The 21,447-nt window shown below is 46.5% G+C and overlaps 1 long non-coding RNA gene across 1 annotated transcript in view; it reads right to left on the bottom strand.

Moving 5' to 3' along the window:
- LOC145536975 (uncharacterized) overlaps window positions 1-21,447 on the bottom strand; it is a 411,144-nt gene that overhangs the window by 345,926 nt on the left and 43,771 nt on the right. Inside the window, exons 20-29 of the long non-coding RNA XR_014076109.1 lie at window positions 20,912-21,223; window positions 18,605-18,915; window positions 16,295-16,606; window positions 13,987-14,297; window positions 11,680-11,990; window positions 9,371-9,682; window positions 7,064-7,374; window positions 4,755-5,066; window positions 2,447-2,757; window positions 139-449 (exon numbers count right to left, since the gene is read on the bottom strand). This is a non-coding gene — a long non-coding RNA (uncharacterized LOC145536975). The remainder of the gene's footprint in view (window positions 1-138; window positions 450-2,446; window positions 2,758-4,754; window positions 5,067-7,063; window positions 7,375-9,370; window positions 9,683-11,679; window positions 11,991-13,986; window positions 14,298-16,294; window positions 16,607-18,604; window positions 18,916-20,911; window positions 21,224-21,447) is intronic.

The raw sequence follows: 21,447 nt of genomic DNA, 5'->3' as shown, positions 1-21,447 counted from the left end.
CCAGTCCATTGCACTCTGTCACTCCTGTCACAAAGGGCCCAGGCCCTACAAAGGGCAGATTCACAAGACAAGTGCCCCCATTTTCAGTGCTTGGCTCTAAGGCCCACCACAATGTTAGGAAACTGAGGCCCCGCTTACCTCCTTCCTGTGACTGGACTTCCTGGCAGCAGCTGGAGGGCTCCTTGGTCCTGGGCCCTCACTGATCAGACACTAAGCCTAGAACCTGACTGTCCACCGATCCTGCCAGATCACACAGAAAAGGTTGAGGGCCAGGCTTGAGTTCAGGTTCTGTTGTTCCTAAGTTGATCTGACCGGCCTCCACTGCTAGGCCTCGCAAGGAAGAGCAGCTCACAGCTTTGGCCTGATCAAACTGTTTCCGCACGATGGCAGTGCTGTCCCAGAAGAGAGACATCTTGTTTCAACCATTCTTCTGCCTCTGCCCTTTGAACCTGAAAAAGACACCATAAACAGACAGACACCAGGAAATATGGCTGACTTGTATTTGACTCAATTCAGAGAAACCTGGTTATATTTCTACATTTTCTTTTTGGTTTCCATTGGACAAAGGTACCCAACTTTATCACTCATCTTCTGTTTTCCAGATTTCAATTTTTACTTGATCCCTTCTTTTTTTTTTTTTTATCTCCAGCATTTTTTCACACAATCAAACTGTTTGGAGGCATCAAGTGGCAAACCTCTGGCATCCATGCGTATGACACAAAAGAAATTGACTATACCTAAGGACTTGCCAAATCTAGGCAACAGGCCACATGTTTATTATCTTGTCTCACTCAGATGGTAAAGCATCCGCCTGCAATGCAGGAGACCCAGGTTTGATCCACGGGTCAGGAAGATTCCCTGGAAAAGGTTCTGGCTATGCACTCCAGTATTCTGGCCTGGAGAATTCAATGGACAAGAGGAGCCTGGTGGGTCTAAAGAGTCCGTGGGGTCCAACGAGTCAGGCACAACTGAGGGAATAACACACACACTTCCCCAATTTGCTGGAGTCTTCATATTCTAGGCTTTGTGTGTTGAGTTGAAGAAGCCATTTGGTGAAGCTCTAGGATGACCCAGGTACTTCCCATGACTGAATGCAGACAATGCCCTACTTGTAATCCGACACTCTTACATGGCTACCAATTCCAATCAGATGGCACACGTGACTTTGTCTCATACTATCATCATATATAATTGGAAAAAAACAAGTATTTTCCATCTCATAAATGGCCTTAGCTAGAGTTCAGTTCAGTAGCTCAGTCGTGTCCAACTCTTTGCAACCCCACGGACTGCAGCACGCCAGGCTTTCCTTTCCATCACCAACTCCCAGAGCTTGCTCCAACTCATGTCCATGGAGTCAGTGATGCCATCCACCCATCTCATCCTGTCATCCCCTTCTCTTCCCACTTTCAGTCTTTCCCGCGATCAAGGTCTTGTCAAGTGAGTCAGTTCTTTGTATCAGACGACCAAAATATAGCAGTTTCAGCTTCAGCATCAGTCCCTCCAATGCATATTCGGGGTAGATTTCCTTTAGGATGGACTGGTTGGACCTCCGTGCAGTCGAAGGGACTCTCAAGAGTCTTCTGCCACACCACAGCTCAAAAGCATCAATGCTTTGATGCTCACCTGTCCTTATATTCCAACTCTCACATCCATGCATGCCTGCCAGAAAAACCATTGCTTTGACCAGACGGACCTTTGTTGGCAAAGAAATGTCTCTGTTTTTTAATATGCTGTCTAGGTTGCTCATAGCTTTACTTCCAAGGAGCAAGCGTCTTTTAATTTCATGGCTGCAGTCACCATCTGCAGTGATTTTGGAGTCCCCCAAAATAAAGTAAAGTACAGCAGTTTGCTTTCCATCTTAAAGCACAGGAAGGAAATAATGCTATCCTCCCTGGCAGGCTGCAGTCCATAGCGTCGCACAGAGTCTGACATGACTCAAGAGACTTAGCACACACCAACCCCAAAGCCAGGTCTTTGCCCCGCTCCCCTGCAAGAACTGAGATAACATCAGCGTCAGGTCAGGACAAAGGTATTGACCCTGGGCTTTAGAGTGAACCTGCAAAGACACAGAAGTTCGCAGCTGGTGGGTGGGTTCAGACAATGTAGGCCTTCCACTACATTTGTGATTTTCATCCACTTGAGCATCTGCAGGCTCCTAGAAAATATTCTGACTCAAACCAGCAAGTCAGTGTATTCCCATTCCTTCCATACAGGTCCTTCTTGCTCCAAGCCATGGTACTTTATTTAGACTTTTGGTCACCCTCAACTTCGTCAATGGCATCACCTATTTAAGGTACTTGGCATTAGGCCAGTCCATTGCACTCTGTCACTCCTGTCACAATGGGCCCAGGCCCTACAAAGGGCAGATTCACAAGACAAGTGCCCCCATTTTCAGTGCTTGGCTCTAAGGCCCACCACAATGTTAGGAAACTGAGGCCCCGCTTACCTCCTTCCTGTGACTGGACTTCCTGGCAGCAGCTGGAGGGCTCCTTGGTCCTGGGCCCTCACTGATCAGATACTAAGCCTAGAACCTGACTGTCCACCGATCCTGCCAGATCACACAGAAAAGGTTGAGGGCCAGGCTTGAGTTCAGGTTCTGTTGTTCCTAAGTTGATCTGACCGGCCTCCACTGCTAGGCCTCGCAAGGAAGAGCAGCTCACAGCTTTGGCCTGATCAAACTGTTTCCGCACGATGGCAGTGCTGTCCCAGAAGAGAGACATCTTGTTTCAACCATTCTTCTGCCTCTGCCCTTTGAACCTGAAAAAAACACCATAAACAGACAGACACCAGGAAATATGGCTGACTTGTATTTGACTCAATTCAAAGAAACCTGGTTATATTTCTACATTTTCTTTTTGATTTCCATTGGACAAAGGTACCCAACTTTATCACTCATCTTCTGTTTTCCAGATTTCAATTTTTACTTGATCCCCTCTTTTTTTTTTTTATCTCCAGCATTTTTTCAAACTATCAAACTGTTTGGAGGCATCAAGTGGCAAACCTCTGGCATCCATGCGTAAGACACAAAAGAAATTGACTACACATAAGGACTTGCCAAATCTAGGCAACAGGCCACATGTTTATTATCTTGTCTCACTTAGATGGTAAACCATCCGCCTGCAATGCAAGAGACCCAGGTTTGACCCACGGGTCAGGAAGATTCCCTGGAAAAGGTCCTGGCTATGCACTCCAGTATTCTGGCCTGGAGAATTCAATGGACAAGAGGAGCCTGGTGGGTCTAAAGAGTCCGTGGGGTCCAAAGAGTCAGGCACAACTGAGGGAATAACACACACACTTCCCCAATTTGCTGGAGTCTTCATATTCTAGGCTTTGTGTGTTGAGTTGAAGAAGCCATTTGGTGAAGCTCTATGATGACCCAGATACTTCCCATGACTGAATGCAGACAATGCCCTACTTGTAATCATACACTCTTACATGGCTATCAATTCCAATCAGATGGCACACGTGACTTTGTCTCATACTATCATCATATATAATTGGAAAAAAACAAGTATTTTCCATCTCATAAATGGCCTTAGCTAGAGTTCAGTTCAGTAACTCAGTCGTGTCCAACTCTTTACAACCCCACGGACTGCAGCACGCCAGGCTTTCCTTTCCATCACCAACTCCCAGAGCTTGCTCCAACTCATGTCCATGGAGTCAGTGATGCCATCCACCCATCTCATCCTCTGTCATCCCCTTCTCTTCCCACTTTCAGTCTTTCCCGCTATCAAGGTCTTGTCAAGTGAGTCAGTTCTTCGTATCAGACGACCAAAATATAGGAGTTTCAGCTTCAGCATCAGTCCCTCCAATGTATATTCGGGGTAGATTTCCTTTAGGATGGACTGGTTGGATCTTTGTGCAGTCCAAGGGACTCTCAAGAGTCTCCTGCCACACCACAGCTCAAAAGCATCAATGCTTTGATGCTCACCTGTCCTTATATTCCAACTCTCACATCCATGCATGCCTGCCAGAAAAACCATTGCTTTGACCAGACGGACCTTTGTTGGCAAGGAAATGTCTCTGTTTTTTAATATGCTGTCTAGGTTGGTCATAGCTTTACTTCCAAGGAGCAAGCGTCTTTTAATTTCATGGCTGCAGTCACCATCTGCAGTGATTTTGGAGTCCCCCAAAATAAAGTAAAGTACAGCAGTTTGCTTTCCATCTTAAAGCACAGGAAGGAAATAATGCTATCCTCCCTGGCAGGCTGCAGTCCATAGCGTCGCACAGAGTCTGACATGACTCAAGAGACTTAGCAGACACCAACCCCAAAGCCTGGTCTTTGACCCGCTCCCCTGCAAGAACTGAGATAACATCAGCGTCAGGTCAGGACAAAGGTATTGACCCTGGGCTTTAGAGTGAACCTGAAAAGACACAGCAGTTCGCAGCTGGTGGGTGGGTTCAGACAATGTAGGCCTTCCACTACATTTGTGATTTTCATCCACTTGAGCATCTGCAGGCTCCTAGAAAATATTCTGACTCAAACCAGCAGGTCAGTGTATTGCCACTCCTTCCATACAGGTCATTCTTGCTCCAAGCCATGGTACTTTATTTAGACTTTTGGTCACCCTCAACTTCGTCAATGGCATCACCTATTTAAGGTACTTGGCATTAGGCCAGTCCATTGCACTCTGTCACTCCTGTCACAATGGGCCCAGGCCCTACAAAGGGCAGATTCACAAGACAAGTGCCCCCATTTTCAGTGCTTGGCTCTAAGGCCCACCACAATGTTAGGAAACTGAGGCCCCGCTTACCTCCTTCCTGTGACTGGGCTTCCTGGCAGCAGCTGGAGGGCTCCTTGGTCCTGGGCCCTCACTGATCAGATACTAAGCCTAGAACCTGACTGTCCACCGATCCTGCCAGATCACAGAGAAAAGGTTGAGAGGCCAGGCTTGAGTTCAGGTTCTGTTGTTCCTAAGTTGATCCGACCGGCCTCCACTGCTAGGCCTCGCAAGGAAGAGCAGCTCACAGCTTTGGCCTGATCAAACTGTTTCCGCACGATGGCAGTGTTGTCCCAGAAGAGAGACATCTTGTTTCAACCATTCTTCTGCCTCTGCCCTTTGAACCTGAAAAAAACACCATAAACAGACAGACACCAGGAAATATGGCTGACTTGTATTTGACTCAATTCAGAGAAACCTGGTTATATTTCTACATTTTCTTTTTGGTTTCCATTGGACAAAGCTACCCAACTTTATCACTCATCTTCTCTTTTCCAGATTTCAATTTTTACTTGATCACGTCTTTTATTTTTTTATCTCCAGCATTTTTTCAAACTATCAAACTGTTTGGAGGCATCAAGTGGCAAACCTCTGGCATCCATGCGTATGACCCAAAAGAAAATGACTATACCAAAGGACTTGCCAAATCTAGGCAACAGGCCACATGTTTATTATCTTGTCTCACTCAGATGGTAAAGCATCCGCCTGCAATGCAGCAGACCCAGGTTTGATCCACGGGTCAGGAAGATTCCCTGGAAAAGGTCCTGGCTATGCACTCCAGTATTCTGGCCTGGAGAATTCAATGGACAAGAGGAGCCTGGTGGGTCTAAAGAGTCCGTGGGGTCCAAAGAGTCAGGCACAACTGAGGGAATAACACACACACTTCCCCAATTTGCTGGAGTCTTCATATTCTAGGCTTTGTGTGTTGAGTTGAAGAAGCCATTTTGTGAAGCTCTAGGATGATCCAGATACTTCCCATGACTGAATGCAGACAATGCCCTACTTGTAATCATACACTCTTACATGGCTATCAATTCCAATCAGATGGCACACGTGACTTTGTCTCATACTATCATCATATATAATTGGAAAAAAACAAGTATTTTCCATCTCATAAATGGCCTTAGCTAGAGTTCAGTTCAGTAGCTCAGTCGTGTCCAACTCTTTGCAACCCCACGGACTGCAGCACGCCAGGCTTTCCTTTCCATCACCAACTCCCAGAGCTTGCTCCAACTCATGTCCATGGAGTCAGTGATGCCATCCACCCATCTCATCCTCTGTCATCCCCTTCTCTTCCCACTTTCAGTCTTTCCCGCTATCAAGGTCTTGTCAAGTGAGTCAGTTCTTCGTATCAGACGACCAAAATATAGGAGTTTCAGCTTCAGCATCAGTCCCTCCAATGTATATTCGGGGTAGATTTCCTTTAGGATGGACTGGTTGGATCTCTGTGCAGTCCAAGGGACTCTCAAGAGTCTCCTGCCACACCACAGCTCAAAAGCATCAATGCTTTGATGCTCACCTGTCCTTATATTCCAACTCTCACATCCATGCATGCCTGCCAGAAAAACCATTGCTTTGACCAGACGGACCTTTGTTGGCAAAGAAATGTCTCTGTTTTTTAATATGCTGTCTAGGTTGCTCATAGCTTTACTTCCAAGGAGCAAGCGTCTTTTAATTCCATGGCTGCAGTCACCATCTGCAGTGATTTTGGAGTTCTCCAAAATAAAGTAAAGTACAGCAGTTTGCTTTCCATCTTAAAGCACAGGAAGGAAATAATGCTATCCTCCCTGGCAGGCTGGAGTCCATAGCGTCGCACAGAGTCTGACATGACTCAAGAGACTTAGCACACACCAACCCCAAAGCCAGGTCTTTGCCCCGCTCCCCTGCAAGAACTGAGATAACATCAGCGTCAGGTCAGGACAAAGGTATTGACCCTGGGCTTTAGAGTGAACCTGCAAAGACACAGAAGTTCGCAGCTGGTGGGTGGGTTCAGACAATGTAGGCCTTCCACTACATTTGTGATTTTCATCCACTTGAGCATCTGCAGGCTCCTAGAAAATATTCTGACTCAAACCAGCAAGTCAGTGTTTTCCCATTCCTTCCATACAGGTCCTTCTTGCTCCAAGCCATGGTACTTTATTTAGACTTTTGGTCACCCTCAACTTCGTCAATGGCATCACCTATTTAAGGTACTTGGCATTAGGCCAGTCCATTGCACTCTGTCACTCCTGTCACAATGGGCCCAGGCCCTACAAAGGGCAGATTCACAAGACAAGTGCCCCCATTTTCAGTGCTTGGCTCTAAGGCCCACCACAATGTTAGGAAACTGAGGCCCCGCTTACCTCCTTCCTGTGACTGGACTTCCTGGCAGCAGCTGGAGGGCTCCTTGGTCCTGGGCCCTCACTGATCAGATACTAAGCCTAGAACCTGACTGTCCACCGATCCTGCCAGATCACACAGAAAAGGTTGAGGGCCAGGCTTGAGTTCAGGTTCTGTTGTTCCTAAGTTGATCTGACCGGCCTCCACTGCTAGGCCTCGCAAGGAAGAGCAGCTCACAGCTTTGGCCTGATCAAACTGTTTCCGCACGATGGCAGTGCTGTCCCAGAAGAGAGACATCTTGTTTCAACCATTCTCCTGCATCTGCCCTTTGAACCTGAAAAAAACACCATAAACAGACAGACACCAGGAAATATGGCTGACTTGTATTTGACTCAATTCAGAGAAACCTGGTTATATTTCTACATTTTCTTTTTGGTTTCCATTGGACAAAGCTACCCAACTTTATCACTCATCTTCTGTTTTCCAGATTTCAATTTTTACTTGATCACATCTTTTATTTTTTTATCTCCAGCATTTTTTCAAACTATCAAACTGTTTGGAGGCATCAAGTGGCAAACCTCTGGCATCCATGCGTATGACACAAAAGAAAATGACTATACCTAAGGACTTGCAAAACCTAGGCAACAAGCCACATGTTTATTATCTTGTCTCACTCAGATGGTAAAGCATCCGCCTGCAATGCAGGAGACCCAGGTTTGATCCTTGGGTCAGGAAGATTCCCTGGAAAAGGTCCTGGCTATGCACTCCAGTATTCTGGCCTGGAGAATTCAATGGACAAGAGGAGCCTGGTGGGTCTAAAGAGTCCGTGGGGTCCAAAGAGTCGGGCACAACTGAGGGAATAACACACACACTTCCCCAATTTGCTGGAGTCTTCATATTCTAGGCTTTGTGTGTTGAGTTGAAGAAGCCATTTGGTGAAGCTCTAGGATGACCAGATACTTCCCATGACTGAATGCAGACAATGCCCTACTTGTAATCATACACTCTTACATGGCTATCAATTCCAATCAGATGGCACACGTGACTTTGTCTCATACTATCATCATATATAATTGGAAAAAAACAAGTATTTTCCATCTCATAAATGGCCTTAGCTAGAGTTCAGTTCAGTAGCTCAGTCGTGTCCAACTCTTTGCAACCCCACGGACTGCAGCACGCCAGGCGTTCCTTTCCATCACCAACTCCCAGAGCTTGCTCCAACTCATGTCCATGGAGTCAGTGATGCCATCCACCCATCTCATCCTCTGTCATCCCCTACTCTTCCCACTTTCAGTCTTTCCCGCTATCAAGGTCTTGTCAAGTGAGTCAGTTCTTCGTATCAGACGACCAAAATATAGGAGTTTCAGCTTCAGCATCAGTCCCTCCAATGTATATTCGGGGTAGATTTCCTTTAGGATGGACTGGTTGGATCTCTGTGCAGTCCAAGGGACTCTCAAGAGTCTCCTGCCACACCACAGCTCAAAAGCATCAATGCTTTGATGCTCACCTGTCCTTTTATTCCAACTCTCACATCCATGCATGCCTGCCAGAAAAACCATTGCTTTGACCAGACGGACCTTTGTTGGCAAAGAAATGTCTCTGTTTTTTAATATGCTGTCTAGGTTGCTCATAGCTTTACTTCCAAGGAGCAAGCGTCTTTTAATTTCATGGCTGCAGTCACCATCTGCAGTGATTTTGGAGTCCCCCAAAATAAAGTAAAGTACAGCAGTTTGCTTTCCATCTTAAAGCACAGAAAGGAAATAATGCTATCCTCCCTGGCAGGCTGCAGTCCATAGCGTCGCACAGAGTCTGACATGACTCAAGAGACTTAGCACACACCAACCCCAAAGCCAGGTCTTTGCCCCGCTCCCCTGCAAGAACTGAGATAACATCAGCGTCAGGTCAGGACAAAGGTATTGACCCTGGGCTTTAGAGTGAACCTGCAAAGACACAGCAGTTCGCAGCTGGTGGGTGGGTTCAGACAATGTAGGCCTTCCACTACATTTGTGATTTTCATCCACTTGAGCATCTGCAGGCTCCTAGAAAATATTCTGACTCAAACCAGCAGGTCAGTGTATTGCCACTCCTTCCATACAGGTCCTTCTTGCTCCAAGCCATGGTACTTTATTTAGACTTTTGGTCACCCTCAACTTCGTCAATGGCATCACCTATTTAAGGTACTTGGCATTAGGCCAGTCCATTGCACTCTGTCACTCCTGTCACAATGGGCCCAGGCCCTACAAAGGGCAGATTCACAAGACAAGTGCCCCCATTTTCAGTGCTTGGCTCTAACTCCCACCACAATGTTAGGAAACTGAGGCCCCGCTTACCTCCTTCCTGTGACTGGGCTTCCTGGCAGCAGCTGGAGGGCTCCTTGGTCCTGGGCCCTCACTGATCAGATACTAAGCCTAGAACCTGACTGTCCACCGATCCTGCCAGATCACAGAGAAAAGGTTGAGAGGCCAGGCTTGAGTTCAGGTTCTGTTGCTCCTAAGTTGATCCGACCGGCCTCCACTGCTAGGCCTCGCAAGGAAGAGCAGCTCACAGCTTTGGCCTGATCAAACTGTTTCCGCACGATGGCAGTGTTGTCCCAGAAGAGAGACATCTTGTTTCAACCATTCTTCTGCATCTGCCCTTTGAACCTGAAAAAAACACCATAAACAGACAGACACCAGGAAATATGGCTGACTTGTATTTGACTCAATTCAGAGAAACCTGGTTATATTTCTACATTTTCTTTTTGGTTTCCATTGGACAAAGCTACCCAACTTTATCACTCATCTTCTGTTTTCCAGATTTCAATTTTTACTTGATCACGTCTTTTATTTTTTTATCTCCAGCATTTTTTCAAACTATCAAACTGTTTGGAGGCATCAAGTGGCAAACCTCTGGCATCCATGCGTATGACACAAAAGAAAATGACTATACCTAAGGACTTGCCAAACCTAGGCAACAAGCCACATGTTTATTATCTTGTCTCACTCAGATGGTAAAGCATCCGCCTGCAATGCAGGAGACCCAGGTTTGATCCTTGGGTCAGGAAGATTCCCTGGAAAAGGTCCTGGCTATGCACTCCAGTATTCTGGCCTGGAGAATTCAATGGACAAGAGGAGCCTGGTGGGTCTAAAGAGTCCGTGGGGTCCAAAGAGTCGGGCACAACTGAGGGAATAACACACACACTTCCCCAATTTGCTGGAGTCTTCATATTCTAGGCTTTGTGTGTTGAGTTGAAGAAGCCATTTGGTGAAGCTCTAGGATGACCCAGATACTTCCCATGACTGAATGCAGACAATGCCCTACTTGTAATCATACACTCTTACATGGCTATCAATTCCAATCAGATGGCACACGTGACTTTGTCTCATACTATCATCATATATAATTGGAAAAAAACAAGTATTTTCCATCTCATAAATGGCCTTAGCTAGAGTTCAGTTCAGTAGCTCAGTCGTGTCCAACTCTTTGCAACCCCACGGACTGCAGCACGCCAGGCTTTCCTTTCCATCACCAACTCCCAGAGCTTGCTCCAACTCATGTCCATGGAGTCAGTGATGCCATCCACCCATCTCATCCTCTGTCATCCCCTTCTCTTCCCACTTTCAGTCTTTCCCGCTATCAAGGTCTTGTCAAGTGAGTCAGTTCTTCGTATCAGACGACCAAAATATAGGAGTTTCAGCTTCAGCATCAGTCCCTCCAATGTATATTCGGGGTAGATTTCCTTTAGGATGGACTGGTTGGATCTCTGTGCAGTCCAAGGGACTCTCAAGAGTCTCCTGCCACACCACAGCTCAAAAGCATCAATGCTTTGATGCTCACCTGTCCTTATATTCCAACTCTCACATCCATGCATGCCTGCCAGAAAAACCATTGCTTTGACCAGACGGACCTTTGTTGGCAAAGAAATGTCTCTGTTTTTTAATATGCTGTCTAGGTTGGTCATAGCTTTACTTCCAAGGAGCAAGCGTCTTTTAATTCCATGGCTGCAGTCACCATCTGCAGTGATTTTGGAGTTCTCCAAAATAAAGTAAAGTACAGCAGTTTGCTTTCCATCTTAAAGCACAGGAAGGAAATAATGCTATCCTCCCTGGCAGGCTGCAGTCCATAGCGTCGCACAGAGTCTGACATGATTCAAGAGACTTAGCACACACCAACCCCAAAGCCAGGTCTTTGCCCCGCTCCCCTGCAAGAACTGAGATAACATCAGCGTCAGGTCAGGACAAAGGTATTGACCCTGGGCTTTAGAGTGAACCTGCAAAGACACAGAAGTTCGCAGCTGGTGGGTGGGTTCAGACAATGTAGGCCTTCCACTACATTTGTGATTTTCATCCACTTGAGCATCTGCAGGCTCCTAGAAAATATTCTGACTCAAACCAGCAAGTCAGTGTTTTCCCATTCCTTCCATACAGGTCCTTCTTGCTCCAAGCCATGGTACTTTATTTAGACTTTTGGTCACCCTCAACTTCGTCAATGGCATCACCTATTTAAGGTACTTGGCATTAGGCCAGTCCATTGCACTCTGTCACTCCTGTCACAATGGGCCCAGGCCCTACAAAGGGCAGATTCACAAGACAAGTGCCCCCATTTTCAGTGCTTGGCTCTAAGGCCCACCACAATGTTAGGAAACTGAGGCCCCGCTTACCTCCTTCCTGTGACTGGACTTCCTGGCAGCAGCTGGAGGGCTCCTTGGTCCTGGGCCCTCACTGATCAGATACTAAGCCTAGAACCTGACTGTCCACCGATCCTGCCAGATCACACAGAAAAGGTTGAGGGCCAGGCTTGAGTTCAGGTTCTGTTGTTCCTAAGTTGATCTGACCGGCCTCCACTGCTAGGCCTCGCAAGGAAGAGCAGCTCACAGCTTTGGCCTGATCAAACTGTTTCCGCACGATGGCAGTGCTGTCCCAGAAGAGAGACATCTTGTTTCAACCATTCTTCTGCCTCTGCCCTTTGAACCTGAAAAAAACACCATAAACAGACAGACACCAGGAAATATGGCTGACTTGTATTTGACTCAATTCAGAGAAACCTGGTTATATTTCTACATTTTCTTTTTGGTTTCCATTGGACAAAGCTACCCAACTTTATCACTCATCTTCTGTTTTCCAGATTTCAATTTTTACTTGATCCCTTCTTTTTTTTTTTTTATCTCCAGCATTTTTTCAAACTATCAAACTGTTTGGAGGCATCAAGTGGCAAACCTCTGGCATCCATGCGTAAGACACAAAAGAAATTGACTATACCTAAGGACTTGCCAAATCTAGGCAACAGGCCACATGTTTATTATCTTGTCTCACTCAGATGGTAAAGCATCCGCCTGCAATGCAGGAGACCCAGGTTTGATCCACGGGTCAGGAAGATTCCCTGGAAAAGGTCCTGGCTATGCACTCCAGTATTCTGGCCTGGAGAATTCAATGGACAAGAGGCGCCTGGTGGGTCTAAAGAGTCCGTGGGGTCCAACGAGTCAGGCACAACTGAGGGAATAACACACACACTTCCCAAATTTGCTGGAGTCTTCATATTCTAGGCTTTGTGTGTTGAGTTGAAGAAGCCATTTGGTGAAGCTCTAGGATGACCCAGGTACTTCCCATGACTGAATGCAGACAATGCCCTACTTGTAATCCGACACTCTTACATGGCTACCAATTCCAATCAGATGGCACACGTGACTTTGTCTCATACTATCATCATATATAATTGGAAAAAAACAAGTATTTTCCATCTCATAAATGGCCTTAGCTAGAGTTCAGTTCAGTAGCTCAGTCGTGTCCAACTCTTTGCAACCCCACGGACTGCAGCACGCCAGGCTTTCCTTTCCATCACCAACTCCCAGAGCTTGCTCCAACTCATGTCCATGGAGTCAGTGATGCCATCCACCCATCTCATCCTGTCATCCCCTTCTCTTCCCACTTTCAGTCTTTCCCACTATCAAGGTCTTGTCAAGTGAGTCAGTTCTTTGTATCAGATGACCAAAATATAGCAGTTTCAGCTTCAGCATCAGTCCCTCCAATGCATATTCGGGGTAGATTTCCTTTAGGATGGACTGGGTGGACCTCCGTGCAGTCCAAGGGACTCTCAAGAGTCTTCTGCCACACCACAGCTCAAAAGCATCAATGCTTTGATGCTCACCTGTCCTTATATTCCAACTCTCACATCCATGCATGCCTGCCAGAAAAACCATTGCTTTGACCAGACGGACCTTTGTTGGCAAAGAAATGTCTCTGTTTTTTAATATGCTGTCTAGGTTGCTCATAGCTTTACTTCCAAGGAGCAAGCGTCTTTTAATTTCATGGCTGCAGTCACCATCTGCAGTGATTTTGGAGTCCCCCAAAATAAAGTAAAGTACAGCAGTTTGCTTTCCATCTTAAAGCACAGGAAGGAAATAATGCTATCCTCCCTGGCAGGCTGCAGTCCATAGCGTCGCACAGAGTCTGACATGACTCAAGAGACTTAGCACACACCAACCCCAAAGCCAGGTCTTTGCCCCGCTCCCCTGCAAGAACTGAGATAACATCAGCGTCAGGTCAGGACAAAGGTATTGACCCTGGGCTTTAGAGTGAACCTGCAAAGACACAGAAGTTCGCAGCTGGTGGGTGGGTTCAGACAATGTAGGCCTTCCACTACATTTGTGATTTTCATCCACTTGAGCATCTGCAGGCTCCTAGAAAATATTCTGACTCAAACCAGCAAGTCAGTGTATTCCCATTCCTTCCATACAGGTCCTTCTTGCTCCAAGCCATGGTACTTTATTTAGACTTTTGGTCACCCTCAACTTCGTCAATGGCATCACCTATTTAAGGTACTTGGCATTAGGCCAGTCCATTGCACTCTGTCACTCCTGTCACAATGGGCCCAGGCCCTACAAAGGGCAGATTCACAAGACAAGTGCCCCCATTTTCAGTGCTTGGCTCTAAGGCCCACCACAATGTTAGGAAACTGAGGCCCCGCTTACCTCCTTCCTGTGACTGGACTTCCTGGCAGCAGCTGGAGGGCTCCTTGGTCCTGGGCCCTCACTGATCAGATACTAAGCCTAGAACCTGACTGTCCACCGATCCTGCCAGATCACACAGAAAAGGTTGAGGGCCAGGCTTGAGTTCAGGTTCTGTTGTTCCTAAGTTGATCTGACCGGCCTCCACTGCTAGGCCTCGCAAGGAAGAGCAGCTCACAGCTTTGGCCTGATCAAACTGTTTCCGCACGATGGCAGTGCTGTCCCAGAAGAGAGACATCTTGTTTCAACCATTCTTCTGCCTCTGCCCTTTGAACCTGAAAAAAACACCATAAACAGACAGACACCAGGAAATATGGCTGACTTGTATTTGACTCAATTCAAAGAAACCTGGTTATATTTCTACATTTTCTTTTTGATTTCCATTGGACAAAGGTACCCAACTTTATCACTCATCTTCTGTTTTCCAGATTTCAATTTTTACTTGATCCCCTCTTTTTTTTTTTTATCTCCAGCATTTTTTCAAACTATCAAACTGTTTGGAGGCATCAAGTGGCAAACCTCTGGCATCCATGCGTAAGACACAAAAGAAATTGACTACACATAAGGACTTGCCAAATCTAGGCAACAGGCCACATGTTTATTATCTTGTCTCACTTAGATTGTAAACCATCCGCCTGCAATGCAAGAGACCCAGGTTTGACCCACGGGTCAGGAAGATTCCCTGGAAAAGGTCCTGGCTATGCACTCCAGTATTCTGGCCTGGAGAATTCAATGGACAAGAGGAGCCTGGTGGGTCTAAAGAGTCCGTGGGGTCCAAAGAGTCAGGCACAACTGAGGGAATAACACACACACTTCCCCAATTTGCTGGAGTCTTCATATTCTAGGCTTTGTGTGTTGAGTTGAAGAAGCCATTTGGTGAAGCTCTATGATGACCCAGATACTTCCCATGACTGAATGCAGACAATGCCCTACTTGTAATCATACACTCTTACATGGCTATCAATTCCAATCAGATGGCACACGTGACTTTGTCTCATACTATCATCATATATAATTGGAAAAAAACAAGTATTTTCCATCTCATAAATGGCCTTAGCTAGAGTTCAGTTCAGTAACTCAGTCGTGTCCAACTCTTTGCAACCCCACGGACTGCAGCACGCCAGGCTTTCCTTTCCATCACCAACTCCCAGAGCTTGCTCCAACTCATGTCCATGGAGTCAGTGATGCCATCCACCCATCTCATCCTCTGTCATCCCCTTCTCTTCCCACTTTCAGTCTTTCCCGCTATCAAGGTCTTGACAAGTGAGTCAGTTCTTCGTATCAGACGACCAAAATATAGGAGTTTCAGCTTCAGCATCAGTCCCTCCAATGTATATTCGGGGTAGATTTCCTTTAGGATGGACTGGTTGGATCTTTGTGCAGTCCAAGGGACTCTCAAGAGTCTCCTGCCACACCACAGCTCAAAAGCATCAATGCTTTGATGCTCACCTGTCCTTATATTCCAACTCTCACATCCATGCATGCCTGCCAGAAAAACCATTGCTTTGACCAGACGGACCTTTGTTGGCAAGGAAATGTCTCTGTTTTTTAATATGCTGTCTAGGTTGGTCATAGCTTTACTTCCAAGGAGCAAGCGTCTTTTAATTTCATGGCTGCAGTCACCATCTGCAGTGATTTTGGAGTCCCCCAAAATAAAGTAAAGTACAGCAGTTTGCTTTCCATCTTAAAGCACAGGAAGGAAATAATGCTATCCTCCCTGGCAGGCTGCAGTCCATAGCGTCGCACAGAGTCTGACATGACTCAAGAGACTTAGCAGACACCAACCCCAAAGCCTGGTCTTTGACCCGCTCCCCTGCAAGAACTGAGATAACATCAGCGTCAGGTCAGGACAAAGGTATTGACAATGGGCTTTAGAGTGTACCTGAAAAGACACAGCAGTTCGCAGCTGGTGGGTGGGTTCAGACAATGTAGGCCTTCCACTACATTTGTGATTTTCATCCACTTGAGCATCTGCAGGCTCCTAGAAAATATTCTGACTCAAACCAGCAGGTCAGTGTATTGCCACTCCTTCCATACAGGTCATTCTTGCTCCAAGCCATGGTACTTTATTTAGACTTTTGGTCACCCTCAACTTCGTCAATGGCATCACCTATTTAAGGTACTTGGCATTAGGCCAGTCCATTGCACTCTGTCACTCCTGTCACAATGGGCCCAGGCCCTACAAAGGGCAGATTCACAAGACAAGTGCCCCCATTTTCAGTGCTTGGCTCTAAGGCCCACCACAATGTTAGGAAACTGAGGCCCCGCTTACCTCCTTCCTGTGACTGGGCTTCCTGGCAGCAGCTGGAGGGCTCCTTGGTCCTGGGCCCTCACTGATCAGATACTAAGCCTAGAACCTGACTGTCCACCGATCCTGCCAGATCACAGAGAAAAGGTTGAGAGGCCCGGCTTGAGTTCAGGTTCTGTTGTTCCTAAGTTGATCCGACCGGCCTCCACTGCTAGGCCTCGCAAGGAAGAGCAGCTCACAGCTTTGGCCTGATCAAACTGTTTCCGCACGATGGCAGTGTTGTCCCAGAAGAGAGACATCTTGTTTCAACCATTCTTCTGCCTCTGCCCTTTGAACCTGAAAAAAACACCATAAACAGACAGACACCAGGAAATATGGCTGACTTGTATTTGACTCAATTCAGAGAAACCTGGTTATATTTCTACATTTTCTTTTTGGTTTCCATTGGACAAAGGTACCCAACTTTATCACTCATCTTCTCTTTTCCAGATTTCAATTTTTACTTGATCACGTCTTTTATTTTTTTATCTCCAGCATTTTTTCAAACTATCAAACTGTTTGGAGGCATCAAGTGGCAAACCTCTGGCATCCATGCGTATGACACAAAAGAAAATGACTATACCAAAGGACTTGCCAAATCTAGGCAACAGGCCACATGTTTATTATCTTGTCTCACTCAGATGGTAAAGCATCCGCCTGCAATGCAGCAGACCCAGGTTTGATCCACGGGTCAGGAAGATTCCCTGGAAAAGGTCCTGGCTATGCACTCCAGTATTCTGGCCTGGAGAATTCAATGGACAAGAGGAGCCTGGTGGGTCTAAAGAGTCCGTGGGGTCCAAAGAGTCAGGCACAACTGAGGGAATAACACACACACTTCCCCAATTTGCTGGAGTCTTCATATTCTAGGCTTTGTGTGTTGAGTTGAAGAAGCCATTTGGTGAAGCTCTAGGATGATCCAGATACTTCCCATGACTGAATGCAGACAATGCCCTACTTGTAATCATACACTCTTACATGGCTATCAATTCCAATCAGATGGCACACGTGACTTTGTCTCATACTATCATCATATATAATTGGAAAAAAACAAGTATTTTCCATCTCATAAATGGCCTTAGCTAGAGTTCAGTTCAGTAGCTCAGTCGTGTCCAACTCTTTGCAACCCCACGGACTGCAGCACGCCAGGCTTTCCTTTCCATCACCAACTCCCAGAGCTTGCTCCAACTCATGTCCATGGAGTCAGTGATGCCATCCACCCATCTCATCCTCTGTCATCCCCTTCTCTTCCCACTTTCAGTCTTTCCCGCTATCAAGGTCTTGTCAAGTGAGTCAGTTCTTCGTATCAGACGACCAAAATATAGGAGTTTCAGCTTCAGCATCAGTCCCTCCAATGTATATTCGGGGTAGATTTCCTTTAGGATGGACTGGTTGGATCTCTGTGCAGTCCAAGGGACTCTCAAGAGTCTCCTGCCACACCACAGCTCAAAAGCATCAATGCTTTGATGCTCACCTGTCCTTATATTCCAACTCTCACATCCATGCATGCCTGCCAGAAAAACCATTGCTTTGACCAGACGGACCTTTGTTGGCAAAGAAATGTCTCTGTTTTTTAATATGCTGTCTAGGTTGCTCATAGCTTTACTTCCAAGGAGCAAGCGTCTTTTAATTCCATGGCTGCAGTCACCATCTGCAGTGATTTTGGAGTTCTCCAAAATAAAGTAAAGTACAGCAGTTTGCTTTCCATCTTAAAGCACAGGAAGGAAATAATGCTATCCTCCCTGGCAGGCTGGAGTCCATAGCGTCGCACAGAGTCTGACATGACTCAAGAGACTTAGCACACACCAACCCCAAAGCCAGGTCTTTGCCCCGCTCCCCTGCAAGAACTGAGATAACATCAGCGTCAGGTCAGGACAAAGGTATTGACCCTGGGCTTTAGAGTGAACCTGCAAAGACACAGAAGTTCGCAGCTGGTGGGTGGGTTCAGACAATGTAGGCCTTCCACTACATTTGTGATTTTCATCCACTTGAGCATCTGCAGGCTCCTAGAAAATATTCTGACTCAAACCAGCAAGTCAGTGTTTTCCCATTCCTTCCATACAGGTCCTTCTTGCTCCAAGCCATGGTACTTTATTTAGACTTTTGGTCACCCTCAACTTCGTCAATGGCATCACCTATTTAAGGTACTTGGCATTAGGCCAGTCCATTGCACTCTGTCACTCCTGTCACAATGGGCCCAGGCCCTACAAAGGGCAGATTCACAAGACAAGTGCCCCCATTTTCAGTGCTTGGCTCTAAGGCCCACCACAAATGTTAGGAAACTGAGGCCCCGCTTACCTCCTTCCTGTGACTGGACTTCCTGGCAGCAGCTGGAGGGCTCCTTGGTCCTGGGCCCTCACTGATCAGATACTAAGCCTAGAACCTGACTGTCCACCGATCCTGCCAGATCACACAGAAAAGGTTGAGGGCCAGGCTTGAGTTCAGGTTCTGTTGTTCCTAAGTTGATCTGACCGGCCTCCACTGCTAGGCCTCGCAAGGAAGAGCAGCTCACAGCTTTGGCCTGATCAAACTGTTTCCGCACGATGGCAGTGCTGTCCCAGAAGAGAGACATCTTGTTTCAACCATTCTTCTGCATCTGCCCTTTGAACCTGAAAAAAACACCATAAACAGACAGACACCAGGAAATATGGCTGACTTGTATTTGACTCAATTCAGAGAAACCTGGTTATATTTCTACATTTTCTTTTTGGTTTCCATTGGACAAAGCTACCCAACTTTATCACTCATCTTCTGTTTTCCAGATTTCAATTTTTACTTGATCACGTCTTTTATTTTTTTATCTCCAGCATTTTTTCAAACTATCAAACTGTTTGGAGGCATCAAGTGGCAAACCTCTGGCATCCATGCGTATGACACAAAAGAAAATGACTATACCTAAGGACTTGCCAAACCTAGGCAACAAGCCACATGTTTATTATCTTGTCTCACTCAGATGGTAAAGCATCCGCCTGCAATGCAGGAGACCCAGGTTTGATCCTTGGGTCAGGAAGATTCCCTGGAAAAGGTCCTGGCTATGCACTCCAGTATTCTGGCCTGGAGAATTCAATGGACAAGAGGAGCCTGGTGGGTCTAAAGAGTCCGTGGGGTCCAAAGAGTCGGGCACAACTGAGGGAATAACACACACACTTCCCCAATTTGCTGGAGTCTTCATATTCTAGGCTTTGTGTGTTGAGTTGAAGAAGCCATTTGGTGAAGCTCTAGGATGACCAGATACTTCCCATGACTGAATGCAGACAATGCCCTACTTGTAATCATACACTCTTACATGGCTATCAATTCCAATCAGATGGCACACGTGACTTTGTCTCATACTATCATCATATATAATTGGAAAAAAACAAGTATTTTCCATCTCATAAATGGCCTTAGCTAGAGTTCAGTTCAGTAGCTCAGTCGTGTCCAACTCTTTGCAACCCCACGGACTGCAGCACGCCAGGCTTTCCTTTCCATCACCAACTCCCAGAGCTTGCTCCAACTCATGTCCATGGAGTCAGTGATGATATCCACCCATCTCATCCTCTGTCATCCCCTACTCTTCCCACTTTCAGTCTTTCCCGCTATCAAGGTCTTGTCAAGTGAGTCAGTTCTTCGTATCAGACGACCAAAATATAGGAGTTTCAGCTTCAGCATCAGTCCCTCCAATGTATATTCGGGGTAGATTTCCTTTAGGATGGACTGGTTGGATCTCTGTGCAGTCCAAGGGACTCTCAAGAGTCTCCTGCCACACCACAGCTCAAAAGCATCAATGCTTTGATGCTCACCTGTCCTTATATTCCAACTCTCACATCCATGCATGCCTGCCAGAAAAACCATTGCTTTGACCAGACGGACCTTTGTTGGCAAAGAAATGTCTCTGTTTTTTAATATGCTGTCTAGGTTGCTCATAGCTTTACTTCCAAGGAGCAAGCGTCTTTTAATTTCATGGCTGCAGTCACCATCTGCAGTGATTTTGGAGTCCCCCAAAATAAAGTAAAGTACAGCAGTTTGCTTTCCATCTTAAAGCACAGAAAGGAAATAATGCTATCCTCCCTGGCAGGCTGCAGTCCATAGCGTCGCACAGAGTCTGACATGACTCAAGAGACTTAGCACACACCAACCCCAAAGCCAGGTCTTTGCCCCGCTCCCCTGCAAGAACTGAGATAACATCAGCGTCAGGTCAGGACAAAGGTATTGACCCTGGGCTTTAGAGTGAACCTGCAAAGACACAGCAGTTCGCAGCTGGTGGGTGGGTTCAGACAATGTAGGCCTTCCACTACATTTGTGATTTTCATCCACTTGAGCATCTGCAGGCTCCTAGAAAATATTCTGACTCAAACCAGCAGGTCAGTGTATTGCCACTCCTTCCATACAGGTCCTTCTTGCTCCAAGCCATGGTACTTTATTTAGACTTTTGGTCACCCTCAACTTCGTCAATGGCATCACCTATTTAAGGTACTTGGCATTAGGCCAGTCCATTGCACTCTGTCACTCCTGTCACAATGGGCCCAGGCCCTACAAAGGGCAGATTCACAAGACAAGTGCCCCCATTTTCAGTGCTTGGCTCTAACTCCCACCACAATGTTAGGAAACTGAGGCCCCGCTTACCTCCTTCCTGTGACTGGGCTTCCTGGCAGCAGCTGGAGGGCTCCTTGGTCCTGGGCCCTCACTGATCAGATACTAAGCCTAGAACCTGACTGTCCACCGATCCTGCCAGATCACAGAGAAAAGGTTGAGAGGACAGGCTTCAGTTCAGGTTCTGTTGCTCCTAAGTTGATCCGACCGGCCTCCACTGCTAGGCCTCGCAAGGAAGAGCAGCTCACAGCTTTGGCCTGATCAAACTGTTTCCGCACGATGGCAGTGTTGTCCCAGAAGAGAGACATCTTGTTTCAACCATTCTTCTGCATCTGCCCTTTGAACCTGAAAAAAACACCATAAACAGACAGACACCAGGAAATATGGCTGACTTGTATTTGACTCAATTCAGAGAAACCTGGTTATATTTCTACATTTTCTTTTTGGTTTCCATTGGACAAAGCTACCCAACTTTATCACTCATCTTCTGTTTTCCAGATTTCAATTTTTACTTGATCACGTCTTTTATTTTTTTATCTCCAGCATTTTTTCAAACTATCAAACTGTTT

The sequence above is a fragment of the Giraffa tippelskirchi genome, chromosome X (assembly GCF_054371585.1).
Source record: "Giraffa tippelskirchi isolate mGirTip1 chromosome X, T2T-mGirTip1v1.2.pri, whole genome shotgun sequence".
NCBI classification, from domain to species: domain Eukaryota; kingdom Metazoa; phylum Chordata; class Mammalia; order Artiodactyla; family Giraffidae; genus Giraffa; species Giraffa tippelskirchi.
This window is presented reverse-complemented; position numbering and strand designations above follow the sequence as displayed.